At 32.0% G+C, this 11,295-nt stretch overlaps 1 long non-coding RNA gene across 1 annotated transcript; it reads left to right on the top strand.

The window, feature by feature from the left end:
• The first annotated feature begins 208 nt into the window (after window positions 1-208).
• LOC121131200 (uncharacterized) lies at window positions 209-3,612 on the top strand. Its single transcript, XR_011784154.1, has 2 exons — window positions 209-418; window positions 3,048-3,612. It is a non-coding gene; the product is annotated as an uncharacterized lncRNA (long non-coding RNA).
• Window positions 3,613-11,295: the final 7,683 nt, after the last annotated feature.

Genomic DNA, 11,295 nt, shown 5'->3' with positions numbered 1-11,295 from the left:
TTATAAAATCAATTTTTTTAGATGTTCAAAATATACTCGTGTAACCAGTAGTATGTGGATGGCCCACTTTTTTCTTTCTGTGCGTCTTCTCTTGTAATTCTTTTTTTTCTCCTCTCCCCAAAAAGCTCACTGCTTTCTTTTTATTTACTCCAAACATCTCTCTAGATCCATATATATTCAAAGATATATATTAATAATAATGCAACGAGACATAAATTGAAGACGCAGAGGGAAGAAGCTGTACAAACGAGAGGAGAGTAAAGAAGAGGAAGAAAAAAAGGGGAAAGAAAGATTTTAAGAAAACATTTCAAATCAATATTTTTGTGGAGAGGGATCCTTTGGTCCTCACCAACATACATCTTCTTCAAGATGTATGAAAATACATCCAACCACAATTATAACCCTCTTCCTGAAAACAGTAAGTTATGCCTATAATCCTTACTACAAATGAGTATAGTTTGTATTAATACATTTTGTCGTTATACTACCTATAAATGTTTGATTTGAACCTTTCACTTATTTAATCTCATGCAAAGACGGGTTGACTGTTAGTCTATGGTACAAATACATCTCTGAGGCCCATATTTTCTTACAAATTTTATATAAATATATTACTTTCAAATCTTCAGTCCTGCATATCAGCTCTCAAAACTAATAAAGTTCAGTCCTTGATAACATCACTCAACTTTATTTGATCTTTGTTCAATATTTGTTTTTTCTTTATTTCTGAACTGAACCGAAGAAAATAAAGAAGGACCTAGTTTTTTTCGTAGTAGTTGGATCGGGCTTAGGACTTATTTCCTAATCAGTCTTTTTTTATATAAATATAAAAAAGAGGGTAACTTGACTCTTTGAAAGCGATTATGATAAAATTTCATAAGCTGAAATGGCATAGTAACTACGCTATTTCAGCTGTTGTTGTTACCATAAAATACCGATAATGACCGGCGGTTTTTTTCCTTAAAAATTGTATATAACTTTTTTTTAAATTTCGAATCTTGTTTTCTAAGGTAAAAATTTTGACCTTTTTTTTAAATTTTATTTTTAAAGCAAATAATTTTGCATAGTTGTAGTATTTACTAATCATAAGTTCCTATGTACGGCATTTAAGCCCAAATCTCTATACTACATAGTCATGATAAATAATTATTAATCAATAAACCTTCAGACTTTTTATTATTTATACCTTGTTGCAAGGACGATTTGTTTGTGAGTCTATGGAAATATAAAAATATGATGCCCTTTCCTTTAAATTCGACATTACTACTTTATTTAAATTTATAAAAAATTGAATCTTGTTTTGTAAGAAAATAATTTTGAACCTGTTTTTTTTTTTTTTTAATTAATATCCCTAGCAACTTTTAATTATTTAGAGTTAGATGCAGTACTGGTTTTACCATGAGACGGTTAAACGCCAATGATAAAGGAGCCCTTTCCTTTCTCAAAATTTGTATTTAAGCTAACTTTGTTATTTTCAGAAAAGAGATTTTGAATTTTTATTGTAAAAAAATAATTTTGATGTTCATTAAAAATAAAAGAATAATGTAGCAATTACATCCATTTTGTCACCTTAAAAAGTGTGCCCCCTATTCTCGCCTCTAAAATTAGGATTGCATTTTCAATTTTAAAAGACCAGTTTTAGTACTAAAGTTTATTTTTCCTTATTTTTCTTTTTAAATCCATTTATGTAGGAAAAATCGAAATTTGTATAATTACTAGCATTGTTCTGTCGGTATGGTCAAGTTCTGGATATCCATAGTCACTAGTCTTGAGAGTCGGTCCAAGAGAGATTTTTTGCCAGTTTGGTTTTTAAGTAGTGTTGGATCGATCCTAGACCTGATTTTCTAATCAGTCTCCCTAAGAACCAATTAGTCTGCCCTACAGTTCTAGCTATCTTTTTATTTCTTTCCTTCTTAGCTAGGATTGAAGAATATAAAACCGAAGATAATAAAGGATAATAGCTAGAACATCCCTCATACTTAATAAATCAATAAAAAATGGACTTTTCTCCAGTTATTTAAAAACGCATGAAAGATTTAAAAGATGGGGAGAAGTCTCCTTTATAAAATAAAAATATAAAATGTGTTATAGTTGAAAAGTCCATTGAGTCCATATATCTCATGATTGTTCTGTTCAGACCTCCAAGAAGAGGAGTCATTTTTGATCTGCAAGCATAAATTATCGATAGAGTCTTTGCTATTATACACTCCACTTTAAAGTCATTTTCTGCTCTCATTGTAAGAGCATTGATCCAATCTGACTCAGTGGAACTTATACCAAATTTATGGTTATAGTAATCTCCACTATAGATAATAGCTTCTTCGAAAAAAACCAAAAAACACTCACCATCCGCTTTATTCGGCTAATGGGATATATCGTGGATGTCGCCAACCTGTAGCAAACCCACTTTTGTGACCATATAGTAAAGCTTAGAACACCCCTCCTCCTTTAAACCTCGGGTAACTTGTCTCTTTAAAAGAGATTATGATAAAACGCCGCCGAGAACTGAAATAAACTATTATTACGTTATTTTGATTGGAAAATCTAGTTCTAGTATTAAGTGATTTTTTTTTCTACAGATTTGGACCAATATTTCTGTTCAAACAGCGATCTTAGACCACAATTTAATCATTTTGAAATCGTGGACCCATTTTTTACACGGTATCAATCCATGGACTGGTTTTCCCCCAGTCCTGATTTATGAGTTGTAAAAATAGGATTTATGCAAACATTTAACTACATATGAGGCTCTTGTGCCGCTGGGCACAACTTTGAAACATACTTGACGTCATCAACAATTCCTTTTTAAATAAAGACCCAACCAGACCGATTTAGATCGAGTTTATCTTTCTTACCGGTACTGTCCTAACTCCTTGAAAAGACTAAATTAGTCTGTTACACTAAAAATCCTGCTGGGCCCAGCCTATTTAATAGCCAATTTTTCATTTTGTAGAAAAAAGCAAAAACACTGAAACTCCTTTTTAATTTTATTTTTTGTATACCCAACTTAAAAGAAGAAATATTAATTTCCTTACTTTATTTTACAGCTCCCGAATATGAAAGGTATCGTAGTCATCATAACCATGATGAAACCCTCAACAGCCTCCGACAAAGGCTCAATACAATGAGGGCCATATTTGGAGATAATGATGAAAAGTTGGATCCGGCATCAGCCTCTGCAAAGAAAAGAGCTGCAATGCGCCGTCAAGGTAATTGCATCGACACCATAATTGATGGAAGCTTCATGGGAATGGTTTTGACTGTGTGCCTCGCTATGGTCATTGGCGCAGCGTTCTTTGCTTATAAGAATCTTTACTTTGCCGTCATGAAAAAAATGTATCCAGATCGATCGGAGCTCTAATTTTCACTAACCTTTTTAACAATTTAATAACAATTAACTTTGAAAGCCAAAACATCGATAAACTCAATTGCATATCATCCATCAATAATTTATTGGAGCCGAAAAAATTTAGATTAAGTTTTAAAACCTTTATTTCAACCTACTACTCTTTATTATGTCATTAATATATTAAAATTGTTCATGTAATGTTAAAGCTTTTCCTCATTAAAATAAGTGCAAAAATTTAAATAAATATACCTAAGTTAAGTAAATTTATGATATTATTTACTTTCAATAGTTGTAAGTATGTAGCTCTAATTAAGTAAAGTACTTTTTACGAGTTGTTGAGTTTGCATAAAATCCTGTTATTAATCATTATACATGTGAGCGGTTCTCTTTTCTACTTCTTTCGAATTTCGATTATGGCTAGTGTGTAAAAAATTTCTATATATTTTTTTCAAGTTATAAAAGATGTTTTTTCATAAAATTGTCCCATGAAACTAAAAAAGTTAGGAAAATTTAATGATCCGCGTATAGCTGTGCCTCATTTTTTAACATTCAGAAAGGAAAGATCAAAATGTTTGTAAGTTATTCTCTCTTTTTGTTTCAAAAGGTAGGCATAGAAAAACACTTCAAAACATTTTTTATAGTTTAAAATAATGTCTTTCATAATTTTTTTTAATTTTTTTTTAGGTGTGAATAACACCTTTTTCAGAAAGATATAGTAATATTAATTGTAAATATCATGTTCACTTCATTCTCCAAATTTCAATCTGAACAATAACATTTTAATCAAAAAATAGATAAGATATAAAGTTGAAAAATGTTCAAATTTTCCATCAATACACATAAATATAGTGAAATTTAAATACATCATACAAGGTACACTTGAATAAAGAAAAATAAGTAACAACTTGTAAAAATTTTTTGTGGGGAGTAAGATATAATTTTCTTCTTCTTTTTCCTTCTCCGTGGTCTCCGTTCTTCCTATGCTAGGCGTAGACGAACCATTGAACTTCAATCATAGATTGAACGCTAGAGATGAATTCTTCAAAACATCAGGTCTTTCCGCAATTATGTACCCAAATGTAACCAAAAACAAAAAAATATATATTTTGCAACCCTTTCATGGAATCAAAAGAAAAGTGGTTGCGCTACAGGATGACTACATCAAACCTTTTTTTAGAATACATCGAGAGTCTAAGATACGGAGAAAGACTCCACATTCTGTAAGTCTAGTTTAGGGACTTCAAGGCATCTATTTTGGGATTGTACAAAAGTGGTTAACATTCTGCACATGATCACTGAGTTTTTATGAGAATATTACAAATCAGCAATAAAAATTGGAAATTCCATTTTAATAACACATAGAGTTCACTTTAAAATAAAAAAACTTAATCACTAAAGAGTAATTTATTATTTATGCAGTAAGAAGTAACCACTCTTGCAATCCAAGTGGTCCAGAAAGACTTCTCTTAAGATCTCTCGAAGTGCTGGAGAGGTTCGATATGAATAGGAACAAGGAAGGGGTTTTCTTCATAACTATTACCGGCCCTTTCTTCTAGTAAATCCCCTTGAAACCATCGGACTTTATTTAGTACTTCCCCTGTAGAACCTGAGAGTATTTTGGGATATGACGACGTTCCTTGGTGCTCAGGGAAGGGGTGGCAAATAAATTTAGCTTGCCTCGGGACCAGCAGTTTACCTGCAAAACCATTGGGCTGGGGTATACTATAGAATACCAGAAGGGGTTCCTTGTGACTAGAAATACGGCAGCAGTAGGGGTTAAACTGTATTTTGGCCCTGCACTTCACCTGTACAACCTAAAAAAGAGGGATTTATTGTCGGATATTGTGAGAGTTTCTTGATGCTGAAGGAAGCGGCGTCAGATAAATTTAGATAGACTCAGGCCCTGCAGTTAACTTGCAAAATCCGTGGATAATATTAGAAGAGTTCACGGTGCCTAGATATGCGGTGGTAGTAGAGTTTATACTGTATTTTAGCTCAGTACAACCTGATATACGAGGTATATTATGTAATAGTAGGAGTTTCCTTTGATGCTCAAGGAATCAGCTAACTACTTGCACGATCATAAACAATGGTAGTTGCTTTGTGTTGATTAGACTTATCAACACGGGGTTCACCATTTTGATCTTGGTCTGTCAGGTTTTCCGAAGTTTCCTCACTTTCTTTAGTTACGGGCGTTTTCCGAGGATCCTAAAAGCGCAACTTATTTCCTATGACCCCTCTGATGAAGCTGTTAAGCCTTTTCTTGGCAATTTTTGAATTTTTTTTTCAAATAAATTCTAATTTTTGGATTAGTATAAAATCAAAACTATATAATAATATGACAGCATTCATAATTGCATAATTCTGAGTCACACACCGAACTGGCAGTCTTACAGCTGATTCCTTGAGCATCAAAGGAAACTCCTACTATTACATAATATACCTCGTATATCAGGTTGTACTGAGCTAAAATACAGTATAAACTCTACTACCACCGCATATCTAGGCACCGTGAACTCTTCTAATATTATCCACGGATTTTGCAAGTTAACTGCAGGGCCTGAGTCTATCTAAATTTATCTGACGCCGCTTCCTTCAGCATCAAGAAACTCTCACAATATCCGACAATAAATCCCTCTTTTTAGGTTGTACAGGTGAAGTGCAGGGCCAAAATACAGTTTAACCCCTACTGCTGCCGTATTTCTAGTCACAAGGAACCCCTTCTGGTATTCTATAGTATACCCCAGCCCAATGGTTTTGCAGGTAAACTGCTGGTCCCGAGGCAAGCTAAATTTATTTGCCACCCCTTCCCTGAGCACCAAGGAACGTCGTCATATCCCAAAATACTCTCAGGTTCTACAGGGGAAGTACTAAATAAAGTCCGATGGTTTCAAGGGGATTTACTAGAAGAAAGGGCCGGTAATAGTTATGAAGAAAACCCCCCTTCCTTGTTCCTATTCATATCGAACCTCTCCAGCACTTCGAGAGATCTTAAGAGAAGTCTTTCTGGACCACTTGGATTGCAAGAGTGGTTACTTCTTACTGCATAAATAATAAATTACTCTTTAGTGATTAAGTTTTTTTATTTTAAAGTGAACTCTATGTGTTATTAAAATGGAATTTCCAATTTTTATTGCTGATTTGTAATATTCTCATAAAAACTCAGTGATCATGTGCAGAATGTTAACCACTTTTGTACAATCCCAAAATAGATGCCTTGAAGTCCCTAAACTAGACTTACAGAATGTGGAGTCTTTCTCCGTATCTTAGACTCTCGATGTATTCTAAAAAAAGGTTTGATGTAGTCATCCTGTAGCGCAACCACTTTTCTTTTGATTCCATGAAAGGGTTGCAAAATATATATTTTTTTGTTTTTGGTTACATTTGGGTACATAATTGCGGAAAGACCTGATGTTTTGAAGAATTCATCTCTAGCGTTCAATCTATGATTGAAGTTCAATGGTTCGTCTACGCCTAGCATAGGAAGAACGGAGACCACGGAGAAGGAAAAAGAAGAAGAAAATTATATCTTACTCCCCACAAAAAAAATTTTACAAGTTGTTACTTATTTTTCTTTATTCAAGTGTACCTTGTATGATGTATTTAAATTTCACTATATTTATGTGTATTGATGGAAAATTTGAACATTTTTCAACTTTATATCTTATCTATTTTTTGATTAAAATGTTATTGTTCAGATTGAAATTTGGAGAATGAAGTGAACATGATATTTACAATTAATATTACTATATCTTTCTGAAAAAGGTGTTATTCACACCTAAAAAAAAATTAAAAAAAATTATGAAAGACATTATTTTAAACTATAAAAAATGTTTTGAAGTGTTTTTCTATGCCTACCTTTTGAAACAAAAAGAGAGAATAACTTACAAACATTTTGATCTTTCCTTTCTGAATGTTAAAAAATGAGGCACAGCTATACGCGGATCATTAAATTTTCCTAACTTTTTTAGTTTCATGGGACAATTTTATGAAAAAACATCTTTTATAACTTGAAAAAAATATATAGAAATTTTTTACACACTAGCCATAATCGAAATTCGAAAGAAGTAGAAAAGAGAACCGCTCACATGTATAATGATTAATAACAGGATTTTATGCAAACTCAACAACTCGTAAAAAGTACTTTACTTAATTAGAGCTACATACTTACAACTATTGAAAGTAAATAATATCATAAATTTACTTAACTTAGGTATATTTATTTAAATTTTTGCACTTATTTTAATGAGGAAAAGCTTTAACATTACATGAACAATTTTAATATATTAATGACATAATAAAGAGTAGTAGGTTGAAATAAAGGTTTTAAAACTTAATCTAAATTTTTCGGCTCCAATAAATTATTGATGGATGATATGCAATTGAGTTTATCGATGTTTTGGCTTTCAAAGTTAATTGTTATTAAATTGTTAAAAAGGTTAGTGAAAATTAGAGCTCCGATCGATCTGGATACATTTTTTTCATGACGGCAAAGTAAAGATTCTTATAAGCAAAGAACGCTGCGCCAATGACCATAGCGAGGCACACAGTCAAAACCATTCCCATGAAGCTTCCATCAATTATGGTGTCGATGCAATTACCTTGACGGCGCATTGCAGCTCTTTTCTTTGCAGAGGCTGATGCCGGATCCAACTTTTCATCATTATCTCCAAATATGGCCCTCATTGTATTGAGCCTTTGTCGGAGGCTGTTGAGGGTTTCATCATGGTTATGATGACTACGATACCTTTCATATTCGGGAGCTGTAAAATAAAGTAAGGAAATTAATATTTCTTCTTTTAAGTTGGGTATACAAAAATAAAATTAAAAGGAGTTTCAGTGTTTTTGCTTTTTTCTACAAAATGAAAAATTGGCTATTAAATAGGCTGGGCCCAGCAGGATTTTTAGTGTAACAGACTAATTTAGTCTTTTCAAGGAGTTAGGACAGTACCGGTAAGAAAGATAAACTCGATCTAAATCGGTCTGGTTGGGTCTTTATTTAAAAAGGAATTGTTGATGACGTCAAGTATGTTTCAAAGTTGTGCCCAGCGGCACAAGAGCCTCATATGTAGTTAAATGTTTGCATAAATCCTATTTTTACAACTCATAAATCAGGACTGGGGGAAAACCAGTCCATGGATTGATACCGTGTAAAAAATGGGTCCACGATTTCAAAATGATTAAATTGTGGTCTAAGATCGCTGTTTGAACAGAAATATTGGTCCAAATCTGTAGAAAAAAAAATCACTTAATACTAGAACTAGATTTTCCAATCAAAATAACGTAATAATAGTTTATTTCAGTTCTCGGCGGCGTTTTATCATAATCTCTTTTAAAGAGACAAGTTACCCGAGGTTTAAAGGAGGAGGGGTGTTCTAAGCTTTACTATATGGTCACAAAAGTGGGTTTGCTACAGGTTGGCGACATCCACGATATATCCCATTAGCCGAATAAAGCGGATGGTGAGTGTTTTTTGGTTTTTTTCGAAGAAGCTATTATCTATAGTGGAGATTACTATAACCATAAATTTGGTATAAGTTCCACTGAGTCAGATTGGATCAATGCTCTTACAATGAGAGCAGAAAATGACTTTAAAGTGGAGTGTATAATAGCAAAGACTCTATCGATAATTTATGCTTGCAGATCAAAAATGACTCCTCTTCTTGGAGGTCTGAACAGAACAATCATGAGATATATGGACTCAATGGACTTTTCAACTATAACACATTTTATATTTTTATTTTATAAAGGAGACTTCTCCCCATCTTTTAAATCTTTCATGCGTTTTTAAATAACTGGAGAAAAGTCCATTTTTTATTGATTTATTAAGTATGAGGGATGTTCTAGCTATTATCCTTTATTATCTTCGGTTTTATATTCTTCAATCCTAGCTAAGAAGGAAAGAAATAAAAAGATAGCTAGAACTGTAGGGCAGACTAATTGGTTCTTAGGGAGACTGATTAGAAAATCAGGTCTAGGATCGATCCAACACTACTTAAAAACCAAACTGGCAAAAAATCTCTCTTGGACCGACTCTCAAGACTAGTGACTATGGATATCCAGAACTTGACCATACCGACAGAACAATGCTAGTAATTATACAAATTTCGATTTTTCCTACATAAATGGATTTAAAAAGAAAAATAAGGAAAAATAAACTTTAGTACTAAAACTGGTCTTTTAAAATTGAAAATGCAATCCTAATTTTAGAGGCGAGAATAGGGGGCACACTTTTTAAGGTGACAAAATGGATGTAATTGCTACATTATTCTTTTATTTTTAATGAACATCAAAATTATTTTTTTACAATAAAAATTCAAAATCTCTTTTCTGAAAATAACAAAGTTAGCTTAAATACAAATTTTGAGAAAGGAAAGGGCTCCTTTATCATTGGCGTTTAACCGTCTCATGGTAAAACCAGTACTGCATCTAACTCTAAATAATTAAAAGTTGCTAGGGATATTAATTAAAAAAAAAAAAAAACAGGTTCAAAATTATTTTCTTACAAAACAAGATTCAATTTTTTATAAATTTAAATAAAGTAGTAATGTCGAATTTAAAGGAAAGGGCATCATATTTTTATATTTCCATAGACTCACAAACAAATCGTCCTTGCAACAAGGTATAAATAATAAAAAGTCTGAAGGTTTATTGATTAATAATTATTTATCATGACTATGTAGTATAGAGATTTGGGCTTAAATGCCGTACATAGGAACTTATGATTAGTAAATACTACAACTATGCAAAATTATTTGCTTTAAAAATAAAATTTAAAAAAAGGTCAAAATTTTTACCTTAGAAAACAAGATTCGAAATTTAAAAAAAAGTTATATACAATTTTTAAGGAAAAAAAACCGCCGGTCATTATCGGTATTTTATGGTAACAACAACAGCTGAAATAGCGTAGTTACTATGCCATTTCAGCTTATGAAATTTTATCATAATCGCTTTCAAAGAGTCAAGTTACCCTCTTTTTATATTTATATAAAAAGACTGATTAGGAAATAAGTCCTAAGCCCGATCCAACTACTACGAAAAAAACTAGGTCCTTCTTTATTTTCTTCGGTTCAGTTCAGAAATAAAGAAAAAACAAATATTGAACAAAGATCAAATAAAGTTGAGTGATGTTATCAAGGACTGAACTTTATTAGTTTTGAGAGCTGATATGCAGGACTGAAGATTTGAAAGTAATATATTTATATAAAATTTGTAAGAAAATATGGGCCTCAGAGATGTATTTGTACCATAGACTAACAGTCAACCCGTCTTTGCATGAGATTAAATAAGTGAAAGGTTCAAATCAAACATTTATAGGTAGTATAACGACAAAATGTATTAATACAAACTATACTCATTTGTAGTAAGGATTATAGGCATAACTTACTGTTTTCAGGAAGAGGGTTATAATTGTGGTTGGATGTATTTTCATACATCTTGAAGAAGATGTATGTTGGTGAGGACCAAAGGATCCTCTCTCCACAAAAATATTGATTTGAAATGTTTTCTTAAAATCTTTCTTTCCCCTTTTTTTCTTCCTCTTCTTTACTCTCCTCTCGTTTGTACAGCTTCTTCCCTCTGCGTCTTCAATTTATGTCTCGTTGCATTATTATTAATATATATCTTTGAATATATATGGATCTAGAGAGATGTTTGGAGTAAATAAAAAAAGAAAGCAGTGAGCTTTTTGGGGGAGAGGAGAAAAAAAAAAAGAATTACAAGAGAAGACGCACAGAAAGAAAAAAAGTGGGCCATCCACATACTACTGGTTACACGAGTATATTTTGAACATCTAAAAAAAATTGATTTTATAATTCAAACACCAAATGTTTAATGTCTTTCTTCTTTTTTTTTTTTAATATTTACATTTGTTGTTTCACAACTTATATGGGAAGCATACATAAACTATTGTTTAGTTATACCTATAATCTGTATGCATTGTATAT

Source organism: Lepeophtheirus salmonis, unplaced genomic scaffold (genome assembly GCF_016086655.4).
Source record: "Lepeophtheirus salmonis unplaced genomic scaffold, UVic_Lsal_1.4 unplaced_contig_2752_pilon, whole genome shotgun sequence".
Taxonomy (NCBI): domain Eukaryota; kingdom Metazoa; phylum Arthropoda; class Copepoda; order Siphonostomatoida; family Caligidae; genus Lepeophtheirus; species Lepeophtheirus salmonis.
This window is presented reverse-complemented; position numbering and strand designations above follow the sequence as displayed.